Below are 14,288 nucleotides of genomic sequence, written 5' to 3' on the forward strand. Positions count from 1 at the left end.
AGAGAAATGCAAATCAAAACCACAATGAGATACCATCTCACACCAGTTAGAATGGCAATCATTAAAAAGTCAGGAAACAACAGGTGCTGGAGAGGATGTGGAGAAATAGGAACACTCTTACACTGTTAGTGGGATTGTAAACTGGTTCAACCATTGTGGAAAACAGTATGGCGATTCCTCAAGGATCTAGAACTAGAAATACCATATGATCCAGCCATCCCATTACTGGGTATATATCCAAAGGATTATAAATCATGTTGCTATAAAGACACATGCACACGTATGTTTATTGCGTCACTATTCACAATAGCAAAGACTTGGAATTAACCCAAATGTCCATCAGTTACAGACTGGATTAAGAAAATATGGCACATATACACCATGGAATACTATGCAGCATAAAAAAGGATGAGTTTGTGTCCTTTGTAGGGACATGGATGCAGCTGGAAACCATCATTCTCAGCAAACTATCGCAAGAACAGAAAACCAAACACTGCATGTTCTCACTCATAGGTGAGAACTGAACAATGAGATCATTTGGACTCTGGTAGTGGAACATTACACCAGGGTCTATTATGGGGTGGGGGGAGGGGGAGGGATTGCATTGGGAGTTATACCTGATGTAAATGACGAGTTGATGGGTGCTGACAAGTTGATGGGTGCAGCACACCAACATGGCACAAGTATACATATGGAACAAACCTGCACAATGTGCACATGTACCCTAGAACTTAAAGTATAATTTAAAAAAAGAAAATAAAAGAAATAATAAATACAATGCTTGTCCACTGACACTTTCTTTTACAAGGATTAAAGTTCATTATTTGGCTCTGGAAGGTGGACTCCACATTTATTATTTAATACTTCTTTTCATATGATTATTCTTAAATTAGTAGGAGGTGATGTAGAGGCCATCAAGATTTTAACAATATTCCTAGTTGTTGCTGATGCCCTCACATTTTGGAAAAAACTCTCTTTCCTTCTGCTTTATGACACCTATATGCAACTGTCTTCTCTGGTGTTGTGTTATAAGGAAATACCTTCATTGAAGTCTCATATGTATTCATCTGTTGATGTGAGCTATGATAGAGGTAGTGTCAGATGCCTCAATTAAATAATTAATAGCTCTTGAGTACCTTTTACATTTCTTGCAATATGTTGACTTCTAAGTGTTAAACAATTAATGGCATGGATTCTAGTTCAAGTAACTAAATGATATTGTGAGGAAATAGGTTTATAGCATACAATCAAGTAACTGCACAATCAAATTGAGGGCTGTACAAACCTAGCTCATCCTTCCTTGCTGTTTTCAGAATCATAATCCTGAACTAGATAGACTCTGAGTTAGGATATTAGATGACTGAGCTTACTTTAAAAGTTGTGTGTGCATGTGTATATGTGTGTGTGTATGGGTGTGATTTGTACTGAGTGTAAGAGTGTTTGGATTCCAACCATGGAGCTATATAAAACAAAGAAGACTGAGCTTGGCCAGAGTTAGAAATCAGTTAGTTCCAAGGCTCACTTATTTCAATGTTTTCTGGCCCCTTAGCATCAGTTTCCCCATTTCTAATCTTGAATGAACTTTAATTATGAAGTTACAAAGACAGTCACCTAAAATCAAAATCTTTTTGAAACAAAAATATAAAATAATAATTTGTGATGTATAAACAATGAGATGAATATGATCAAAAGTAGTCATAAAGTTTTGATTTTGGAGGTGAGGCTGTTGGTGGTGTCTGAAAGGCTATTTGTATTCACATGGATAGAAATGAGTGAAGACATCACCTAAAGGAGTGAGAATGATGAGCATGCTACTAATAGTGACAAAATGATATAATATGCCCTTTTTGAAAACTTCATTAAACTATATATTCTATTCATTTAACATTTATAAAGCGCCTTGTGTGCATATACTAGAATATCAAGAAAGGCAATGTGGAAAAGAATATGAACTTCAAGGTCAGATTCAAACATTTGCTAGATTTTTTGCCAGTTTTATGACCTTGGCTACTATATTAGTCTGTTCTCATGCCACTAATAAAGACATACCTGAGACTGAGTAATTTATAAAGGAAAGACGTTTAATTGACTCACAGTTGAGCTTGGCTGGGGAGGCCTCAGGAAACTTACAATTGTGGTGAAAGGGGAAGCAAACATCATTCTTCATGTGGCAGCAGGAAAGGAAAAGTGCCAAGGAAAAGGGGGAAAGCCCCTTATAAAGCCATGAGATCTCATGAGAACTCACTCACTATCAAGAAAACAGCATGAGGGTAACTGTCCCCATGATTAAATTACCTCCCACTGGGTTCCTCCGAAGACATGAGGGGATTATGGAAACTATAATTTAAGATGAGATTTGGGTGGGGACCCAGACAAACCATATCAGCTACCTTACCTAATTTCTCTAAATCCCATTTTTCTGTCTATAAAATGGGAATTAGAACATCTACCTCACAAAATTATTTTCAGCTTTAGGTAAAATAAAGAATATCTTCTATCTTGCTCAGTCTCAGTACTTGGCATATTCAAAACATTGTAGGAGGACAGGCATGGTGGCTCATGCCTGTAATCCCAGCACTTTGGGAGGCTGAGGCCGGCAGATCACCTGAAGTCAGGAGTTCAAGACCAGCCTGGCCAATATAGCAAAACCCCATCTCTACTAAAAAATAGCTGGCATGGTGGTAGGTGCCTGTAATCACAGCTACTTGGGAGGCTGAGGCAGGGAGAATTGCTCGAACCCAGAAGGCGGAGGTTGCAATGAGCCGAGATCACGCCACTGCACTCCAGCCTGGGCGACAGAAAGAGACTCCCTCTCCAAATAAATAAATACATAAATAAGAAAGAAGAAGAAGAAAAGAAAAATTGTAGGTACTTTTCTTCACCCTCAGTTGCAGGGAGGATGATTGTCTCCTAAGTCATACATTAATTACCAACATGTAGCTAATAAAGATGTCATCACCATGTCAAGTTAAGGATCATCATGGTGTGATAGAACACATCACAGAATGTTCCTTATCTTAGTTATTAACAGCTACAATCCCACTTCTCAGAGTTCAATTGCATTGAATTTATTTTTTAAAGGGTTAACTGAATACTGCTGTGGGCCAAGCCACATGTTCACAAAGGAGCAGACAACATTCTTCATCCTGAAAAAAAAATAGAGTCATTCCTTGGTATTCATGAGGAACCAGGACCCCCAGTGAATACCACAATTCATGACTGTTCAAATCCTACAGTAGGCTCTGTTGCGGAACCTGTTGATATGAAAAGATGGCCCATCATATCCACTGGTTCTGCATCCTGTTAATACTGTATTTTCAATCTGAAGATTGGTTGATCCCAGGATGCGGAACCCCAGATACAAGGGCCAACTGTATCTTCTTTAGTTGGCGAAACAACTGCAAATCAACACATAAATCAGGTAGATAAGAGAATTAGAATATGATTAAGTCTCTGAGTGAGGGGTAAAAATTTACAAAGGGGAGAAAGATTCCTGAAGGACATGGGTCTCGAACTGGTATGTGAGAGATTGACAACAAATGGGTACGCAGAAAGGAGAGTATGAGGGAAAGTAGGAGGAGAGGGAGAGAGGAAATATGTGAATTTTTCAGGTGACGGAAACTGCCAAGTGGCTGGAAATGTGTGTGTTCTGACTGCAGGAAGCAAAGCAGTGAAGCCTGACTGTAATGGGAGGAGTATAGAGGGAGACAATTTGGATAAGTAAAGTTAGGGTGACATTTTAGAGGGCTTTAAAAGCCAGGCTAGTGAATTTGGAGTAACTTCTCCATGAAATATAATAACTAACCTCACTTTGCAGATGAAAGATGAGAATCTGGGGTCAGTCAATCTCCTATCTCCAGTGATTGGTTCAAACATTACAGTTCCCAGTCACACCAGTGAAATGCACAGCATTCAGCACTGTAAAGCTATCACAGGTAGGAGGCCCAGAAATAGCACCCTACATGAATACATTTAAAATATAATTTGAGTTCTCAGGTATTTTATTTAAACACTACTTGCATTGTTTGTGAAAAATATGGGTCTCTCTGTAATACCAACAGGGTATCCAGAAGAGAAAAAAATACTAATCAAGCTTATGTAATTCTATCTGATGCTCTTATCCTCCAGATAGTGAAAGTCTGATGGATTAAAACAGCATAATAGACTTACAACCTTTACAAAACTCCATGGGATGTTTCTGGGGTGAAAATCAGCAATTTCGAATTCTGGTGAGCAGCAAATATTGTTTGGGCAGACTTTTTAATATTTCTGGTCCTCAGAAACCTAATCTTTTCCCATTTTGGGGTGACAGTGACCTTAAATCAGCTATTCACAATCTGTTGGCAAGTGAAATCAAAATATATGCTTAGACAACCTTTTTTTTGCACATCTTCACAGGGGGGAAAAAATATTAAAAGGAGTTCTCAGCCCAGAATATAAACTATGCTGACAATTACAACTCATCCTGCCTAGACATTTCCTGTGCTAAACTCCACAAGGGGAGTAATGCAAAGCTGCCTTGCACATGGAGAAAAATCAATTTCATAAGAGATATATCTTCATGTGTCATGATCCAGTGTATGATTGTGGCCTTTGATGTCTATTTAGCTGGCAGCAAATTTACAGCCATAACTTTTAATTCCCAGCAATGAGTGCAGCAAAAATAACTTAACAGTTAAATAGGAACCTTGTGCTCATTGGGTGACTGTAATCAACTGCCAGGAATGACCTTGAAATTGGACATTCCTCTCTGCTTAAGTACCATTAGCAATATTTTTCAGAAAGCCAACCATTTAGCTGGCTGGCAAAAAAAAAAAAAAAAAAAAAAAAAAATGCCAATAAAATCTACTCTTGGCTACTCTCTAAATTGCATTATACTATCTGTTCACCAGCTGAGGGTGAAGAGCATTGTATATTAAAAGATTTTCATTGTGTAATAATGTGAATACCAGCAGCAGTAATTATAAAATCAATAATTCGTAATAAATATGTCCTCCTTATATAATTACTAAATGATTGCAAAACCAATATTATGCACTAGTTAGAATGGTAAAGGTTGCTGTTAAAGACTTTCTATATTACACATTATTGTTCAAATCTTAAACAGTCTTGGTCAAATGAAGCAAAGCTTTACCCTCATCAGAAGTAAACTGGATACTCTTTCTTTTGAAATTACTAAGAAGTATTTGATTCATGAAGAAGTCAATTATTAGATTAAAATATCTGTCTTCCACTTGACTGTGTATGGGTACCTCTACTGCCTTTTTTGTTTTGTACTGGGTCATTTTTTTTAACCTCAGTGAAAGTATATGGATGTCCATTCATAAGCATCAGGAATCCATTTATTGCCGTTTCTCATGTCATATAAAAAAATCAAACCCATAGGAATATTATTATTAGCCCTTATTTTTCAGTTCAAAACTAAGGGAGCATGTTCCTGTTGGAAAAAAAATCAACAGAGTTCCCTTCCGGCAAAGAGGGAGTCTTTTTGGTCTTTGATGGCATTCCTTCTCCTGAATTGTCCGTAACCCTGTGAGGTTACTGAGAAAGAGTCACTGATGTTTCCTACTGGTCCTACCAGCACCCACTGTTGAACACTCACTAGAGGGACCACTCAGAACACAGCACCACTGCCATCTGAAGATGTGGAGGTTAGTCTCCTAACTGTGCATTCTCTGTACAATTTTCAGATAGTATTTAATGTTTGTATTCGTTAAGTTCCTACTCTACATGCAGCCAGCTTTGTGTTGGACACCATAAGAGAAAAAGGTCAGGAAACAGAGGGAATATGAGATTCTTACATTCAGGCAGTTTGTTTTCTAACTGAGGACACAAACGTTTCAGAAATGTTCTAGAAGAAATAATTTTTATATCAGAGACTCTGTGAAGGTGGTCTTGAACTTCAGGAAGATAATATTAATTAGCCCACCTAAGGAAAACTTGTATATGACCACATGATGCAAAAGAATCTGATCTACACATACTCAGATAATGTCAAAATCAAAATGGATCCTGTGGGCTACTAGCCTTGACAACTCAAATATGCATCATGGATTTCATATTTCTAAGGTTTATTTCTCTTATCATTCAGCACTAACCTGATAGCTCACCTTCCTGGCCTGCCATAGAACAGAACAGTCATCGGCCCTCACAGCATTTTGTCATATCCTTTCACTTATTGCATTAGTTATGGTTTTCTAGAGAAACAACATATATCCTGTTTGCCATCTCATTCTCTCTCTCTCATATATGACAGAGAGAGACAGAGCAAGGGAACTGGCTCACATGATTGTGGGGGCTGGGAAGCCCCAAATTTTTATGCAGGCCAGCAGTTTGGAGATTCAAGGAAGAGTAGATAATGCAGCTTCAGGCCAAAAGCAGTCTGGAGGCCAAATTTCTTCTTCTTCGGGAGACCTTAGTTTGTTTTCTCTTAAGATCTTCAGCTAATTGAATGAAGTCCACTCGTGGTATGGAGGGTAATCTGCTTTACTCAAAATCTACTGATTAAAATAAATGTTAATCTTATTTATTTATTTATTTAAGAGGAAGTCTTGCTCTGTTGCCCAGGGTGGAGCGCAGTGGCAGGATCTCGGCTCACTACAAGCTCCGCCTCCTGGGTTCACGCCCTCTCCTGCCAGAGAGGGGGTTTCACCGTGTTAGCCAGGATGGTCTCGATCTCTGACCTCATGATCCGCCCGCCTTAGCCTCTCAAAGTGCTGAGATTACAGGCGTGAGCCACCGCGCCCGGCCAATGGATAACTTTTTACAATATTTCACTAAGTTAGAGGTTGGCAAAGAAAGCACAGATCTGGCCGGGCGCTGAGCAGGCGAATGGCGTGAACCCGGGAGCCGGAGCTTGCAGTGAACCGAGATGGCGCCACAGCACTCCAGCCTGGGTGACAGAGCCAGACTCCATCTCAAAAAAAAAAAAAAAGCACAGATCTCCACCCGGTAAATAATTCATTAGTTGTAGGCACCTTTCTCTCTCTCTCTTTTTTTTTTTTTTTTTTGATATAGGAACTCATTCTGTAACCCAGAGTGCAGTAGTGTGCTCACAGCGCACTGTGCCACTGTGCCACTGTGCCACTGTGCAACCTTGAATTCCTGAATTGAAGCAGTCCTCCCGCTCCAGCCTTCCAAGTAGGTAGGACTACAAGCATATACCACAGTGCCTGGCCAACTTTTATTTTTTCATTTTTTGTAGTAACAGGGTCTTCCTATGTTGCCCAGACTGATATCAAATTCCTCGCCTCAGTTGATCCTCCTGCCTTGGCCTCCCAAAGTGCTAGGATTACAGACATGAGCCCACTGCAGCAGGCTGGAGGGACTTTTGACACGAATTCTCTTCGGTACTGCTCATTTTATAAACGATTAAACAGAAAACAAGAACTGTTGCCTAGCTTCCTGTAATCCGCATGGTACCTGGCACAATTTGGGGCTCACCTGTTCATTTGTTCTTCTTCATTCAATAAATATATATCAAGAGATAAGTCTTAACTGGAATTCCCATTTCTAATCTAGTCTTGTAACATGATTTATATGTAAACATAACATGAGTGACTGTAAAGCAACATGATGACTTGTTGGTGTCTAATGGAAGAAGAGAGACGATCATAGCAAAGAAACAGTGCCACATATTTCTCGTTCTTTGCTTGGTCTGGTGCAAACATTTGTAGTGAATAGAAGGATATGTGGTTGTTCCATGCCATTAAAAACTGAGTGACTAGACTCACTATTTTGGGAGAGTGCATTAGTAAAGCTCTTTATAAATGGCTATTTGACATCAGTTTTTGGAATTAAAATATCAGATTTTAATATTTATATTTTTTGTTCCAAAATTTTATTTCTAATAATTTAGACTACAGTAATGTGTATTCACACACCTAAAATGTATCTGCAAGCATGTCCAATGCATTATTTTGTCACTAATAAAATGGAAGCAATGTATATGTTTATCTGTAAAGTATCAATAATTATGGTGTAACTCTACTCTAAACCACCATTCAGCAAGTGTTAAGAAGGGTGAGGAATATTTATGCATTTTCTATGGGAAAGAGGTCCAAGATTCCAAGATACATTTTTAAGCAGAACAAGAAGTCACAGAATATTATATGGAGTATGATCTTTCCTTTTCTTGTTTTTTTTTTTTTTTTTTTTTAAGGTAGTCTCACAAGTCTAAATATACGCAAATGAATAGCAAAAAAATTGTCAGGAGACATAGCAAACTCCTTAACTGTTATCACAAGGAATGAGTAGGATGTGAGTAAAATGAATATTTTGTATTTTAATTTATATTTCTCTGTATTTTTGAATCAATTAAAGTTATTGTTATATAACTACTTTATTCACTTTTATTGCTGCGTACCTTTCCATTTTACAAGTAAATACAAATATATTAAATGAAAAAAAGAAAAGAGACATGCATATACTATGGTACCAGTTTTATAAAGTGTAAAAGCAATGAAAACCAAACTCTATTGTTTAAGAACACATACATAGTAGGTGAAGCTATAAAGAATAACAAAAACATAGTAACCACAAAAGCTATGGTAGCGGTTTGCTCCAGAAAGGAGGGAAGATATTTTTATTTGAAAGATGTAAACAGAGTGGGGAGTGTCTAGCATGTTAGCAAATGTTCCATTTCTTTGATGTGTTGCAGTTTCTAGGTGTCAGTTTTGTAATTGTTAGAGCCATTTACATAGATATTTAATGTAGTTTTCTGTCCACATGATGTACTTAAGAATAATATGCAGGAAACTATAACTGTGTAATGTAAACAAGAGAACAAAATAAAAGTGAATGACCACTGTTTACAGAATTAATATAAATATAAAAGAAGAATAAGCAGGTATGTTAGAGACTTTTTCAAGTTTTACAGAACTCAAAAGTATTTTTGCATACAGGCATCACTTGGTTATCAGAACAGCCTGGTAAGATATTTTTACAGATGAGACACAGACACTCAATAAATCAGAGACATTGCATAAAAGTCCGCCCCCTCTTATAGGGTGATTTTATTATCAGAGGATGCCCCACTCCTATCAAGTTCTTTCTTTTCTTCAGGCCCAGCAGTGAATCTTGAGATGCAAGAATCTGCTCTATTGCCCTTTACAGCTGACTGTATCCAAGAGGGTGAGAAATAATGGTTCCCCAGGCTCAACAATTACAGCCTTCAACAAAGAAACACTGAACATTAACAAAAATCACACCCATTTTTGATTGGATAACAAAATCACAAAATATGCAAAGCAATTATGTTACATTTTTGGTATTTAATTGGGCACAATGTTAAACTTTATTTTACTGCATATTAGTAATACCACAGTTAATAAAGGTTTTTAAAAATAATCTTAGAAACTCAGTTATTTGTTTTATATATATTATCAAATTTAATCCCCACTATCTTGTGAAATTGTTTTCTCCATATTACAGAGAAAGAAGATAAAGCAAGAGATTTTTAGAAAGTGGCTCACATTCCAGTTACTAGGTGGCAGAGCTGTCTTCCACAAGTGTGTCTTTTGCAAAGTTCCACCTTCTATAGGAACCCCAAACTATTTGAAATGCATCCCATATTATACATAAAACACAACACTGTGGATTGAATTGTGTTCCCCACCTAAATGCATATATTGAAACCCAGACTCCGAATGGGACTGTATTTGGAGACAGAAACTTTAAAGAGGTAACTACGGTTCAATGAAGTCCTATGGATGGATCCTGTATTACTCATTTCTCACACTGCCATAAAGAAATTCCTGAAACTGCCAAATTTATAAAGAAAAGAGATTTGATTGACTCACAGTTCCACAGGCTATACAGGAAGCATGGTGACTTCTGCTTCTGGGGAGACCTCAGGGAACTTCTAGTCATGGTGGAAGGCCAAGAAGAAGCAGCTATTTTATATGGCAGGAGCAGGACTGACAGAGAGGGGGGAGGTGATACACACTTTTAAACAATCAAATCTCATAGTAACTCACTCATGCACCATCACAAGAACAGCACCGAGAATTTGGTGCTAACCCATCCATGAGAACTCTGCCCCCTTGATCCAATCACCTCCAAGGCCCCACCCCCAACACTGGGAATTACAATTCAGCATGAGATATGGTGGAGAGACACAGCCAAACTGTATCAGCTCCTAATCCCATGTTACTGGTGTCTTTATAAGAAAAAGAAGAGACACCAGTGATGTGTCTCAGAAAGCTTGCAATTATGGCGGAAGGGTGAAGGGGAAGCAAGCATGTCTTCACATGGTGGCAGAAGAAAGAAAGTGAAGGGGGAAGTTCCAAACACTTTTAAACCATCAGATTTCAAGAAAATTCACTCTCATGAGAAAAGCAAGGAGGAGATCCTCCTGCATAACCCAGTCACCACCCACCAGGTTTTTCCTCCAACATTAGGAATTATATTTCAACATGAGGTTTGGGTGGGCACACAAAGCCAAACCACATCACTGGTAATTTTAATAGAAGGGTAAGTTAATTAAAAATTTATTTTATGGAAAATAATTTAAACATTAAAAATGTGTGTATAATGAAATATTAATATAATTCTACTCATCTTGTTTGCCAAGAACATGTCCCCAAAATATTCTCTTTTACCTTTTCTTGCTTATATTTTCAGAGATGTTCAATGTATACCTAAATGTGTAGTGTGTGTATTTACTAAAATATAAAAATATTATTTATATACTTTCTTCTTTTGCATTTTAATTTAGCCATATGTCAGAGATAATTCAATGATAACACATTATGTTTTAAAGATATTTTAAAGTTTTAAATGAACTTTTAAAAAAATAGCATGTAAGTATATAAAAAAATAGAAGAAACACCAGTTTAACACGTACTCCTCCCAAACCCACACTGTATTTCTTGTAATCATTTTCCCTACTGTTTATTTTCCTATTCCTTACACAATAATGTATGCTGATACGTCTTGATTCATACATTTCAAACACTGTATCTATTGGCTATTCTTACTGGAGAGGATGCCTTAGCACTCTTCAAAGAACTATTACTTGCCCTTATCCATTCTCCCAATGTATTTAGTTACTATACAAAATTTATAAAATAAATTACCCCAATTCAAAGAATCATGACAAAAATAGACAAGGTTTAATTAAAATTGTGCAAATATTGTATGTTGATTGGCCAAGTATTTTATCATAATTTTTAGGGTAATTTTTTGTTGCTATTGGTGTTATTATATTAATTGACTTTTACATTTTTATTATTTTCTCTTTATTCATATTTTTCTATAAAGCTACTATGTACCTATCAACAATTTTTTCCAGGTGCAGAAACACATCACATAAATTGCCATTTTTCTTTCTTCCTTTCCTCCTTCCTTCCTCTTTTTGTTTATATATATATGCATGAATCTATTGTTCTAGCTATCAATCATCTATCTGTGTGTCTATCTAGGTATCTATCTATATCTATCTATCTATCTATCTTCATCATCATCATCATATTCATCATCATCATCATTAATGTCGTATAGACTATCTTTGTCATACCTGTAACATTTAAGGATTGTTTCTCTTTAGGCTTCTGACTTGATTGTTATTCTGGAATTCTGTTGGCTATTTATTCATTTGGGAGTATCTATTTACTGTATCTTACACCTTCTTTCTTCGTTTTGATCTATTTTTTATTAGTGCTTATCCTCTAACAGCTTTCTAAGAGAGTGCAAGGGACATACATGTGGAGTACTTACATGTCTCAAAATATCCTTGGCTATTGAGGATCTAAAATAGCTAAGGATAATTTTCACACAGGTCTTTGAAGCCTTCCCTCTACTCTCTGCTAGTTTCCAGTGTTGCTTTTGAAAAGTCCCTCTTCTTCTATGTGCAATACTCCCCACCCTAGTTTAATTGATTCTTTTTATGTCTGTTATATCATAATATTTCAGTGCTGTGCTTCATTGCACTCATGTCCAATGCTTACTCGGAAAATATTGTCATACTCTTTGGCCTTGTAACTATTGAATTGGAATATTTCTAAGAGTCTTCCCTTCTGACAAGATAGCACAGTCCAGAATAACTCTTTTGAGAAACGTGTACTATGAAACTATTGAAATATATCATGAATAATTGTAAAAAAAAAAAAAAAAAGACTTAAAGATGAATCAGGCTTTAGGAGAAGTCCAGGCGTTCATTTCAGACCTGTTGAGTCTGATCTGTCTGTGAGACTTCCAAGTAGAGATGCAGAATTATCATTTAGTGATGCACATTGGGAGTGACATGAATTGGGAACAGCAAACTTCGGAATTAGCACCTATGAGGCTTTAAAACTGCAAGCCAGAATGTTATCATCAAAGAAATCAATGTGGTTTGAGAATAGAAGAGCATTAAGGACTGGGTCCTGGGACACTACAAAACAAGGGATCAGGGAATGGAAAAGAGATTGAGAAGGAGCAACTAGGGAAATAAGAGAAAAACTAAGAGAGTATAGAGTCCTAGAATCCAAGTAAAGAACATAACTAAGAAGAAAATGTTCACCTGAGTCAAATTCCACTGATTGGTCAAGTAAGGTGAGGGCTGAGACTTTACCATTTATTGTTGAAGAAAATGGTTCAGTAAAGAACAATAACACAAAATAGAATTTATGAGAGAGAGAAGAGAGTTGTAGAAGCCATACCCCTAAGTAAGTATACAAAAAATAATTAATGTAAAAGGCCTGAAATTGGTATCCATAGAAAAGCCTACTTTGCAATGTTGGTCCTGGCATCTGGGAACCCGTATTAGAGAGGGTTCTATTTATAGAACTAAAAAAATACCTTACTATGTCTAAACTGTTTGAACAAGCAATGCAGTTTATGCTGAATATCAGCTTTCCTTCTGGGGCTATGGAATTTTGCTATGTATTAGGCATAAGGTGGCAAAGTGACTTGCCCTCATGAAGACCTGGGACGCTGAGTCTCTAATGAGATTCCCTAGCCCACAACCTTTCACATGTGTTGACTTACATTGTTGTTGGAAAACTTAAGTGCATCCTGTGCATCCATCCACTTTGAGAGGACTCTCATCAACTTGCTTCTGGTTTCCTCTGGACGTTGCCTCATTCATCCTCTTTATTGTTTTTGCTTTTTATAATTTCATTATAATGAAACTTAATTAAGAGTATAATGATTAAAAATCATGTCCCAGACAGTAAGCAGGGTAGGTTCGTCATTTGATATGTCCCTGAGTCAGCATAGATATTGTAGAGTACATGTGAATAGTAATGGTGCCCGGACAAATACACTCTAGTGTTCCTTTCAGTTTCCTTCTGTGTAGCTCAGAACTAGCAACACATCACATCATAACACAATGCTATCTTTTAAAACATAATGTATATCTTTCTTGCTTTCTCACTAGATAGAAAGTTTTTTTGTGACTTAAGTTTTTATGTTGTCTTTGTGTGCTTAACCCTACCTACCACTTTACAGAGAAGTGCATAATTCTCAGTGGGTTTTTGTTGGTTGCTTTCTTGTGAATCCATTAATATAGCTTTTAGCTCTGAGCCTTTACTTGGATTCTCCAAAAATCATTCACAAGAAATGAAGCCTGGTCTTAGCAAAGCAGAAAAGAAGGCATCAGAGCAGACCTTTGATATTCTTCTATTTCCCTCTGCTCAAATATGCTTTCTCCCTTGTCTGCCCCCCTTTCGCCTGTGCAGTAGATTTTCTTTCACTGTCACTTAACTTCTCAATGTCCTCAAACTAACTACACTAACAGTGCTGGCCCTCTTGTCATCACCTTATCCTGCATTTTTTTCTATCCTTTCTCAGACTTTGTACCAGCATATCCAAAAATTTCTATCATTTCTTAAAATTTTCCTGGATGTTATATAAGTTATCTGTTCTTGGGTAACAAGCCACACCAAAATTTAGTGATTTCAAAGAACAAATGCTTATTTCTCATGAGTCTATGGTAAATTGGGTGTGCCTGTTGACTTGACCATGCTTGGCTGATCTTAACTAAACTCACTCTAGTAAATGTGATTCATTGCTGGGTTGCTGGGGTCTGAGTGGTCTATGTGGCCTCCTTCACATGCCTGGATGTTGACTGGTAGCCAATTGGAATCATGGGGTGAATAGGTTCCTTGTCTTTCATCACCCAGCAGGCCACCCTGGGCTTGTCTACATCAGGACATAAGTGTTTACAGAAGGAGAACAGACATGCCCATAGACCCTTCTGGCCCAGCCTTCAACCTGGCTTACTGTTACTGCCCCTGAATTCTCTTTGTCAAAACACCTCACAGGATTAGTTCAGATTCAAATGGTGAGAAAATAGATTATGCCTC

The sequence above is a fragment of the Rhinopithecus bieti genome, unplaced genomic scaffold, assembly GCF_001698545.2.
Source record: "Rhinopithecus bieti isolate Rb0 unplaced genomic scaffold, ASM169854v2 scaffold_23815, whole genome shotgun sequence".
NCBI classification, from domain to species: domain Eukaryota; kingdom Metazoa; phylum Chordata; class Mammalia; order Primates; family Cercopithecidae; genus Rhinopithecus; species Rhinopithecus bieti.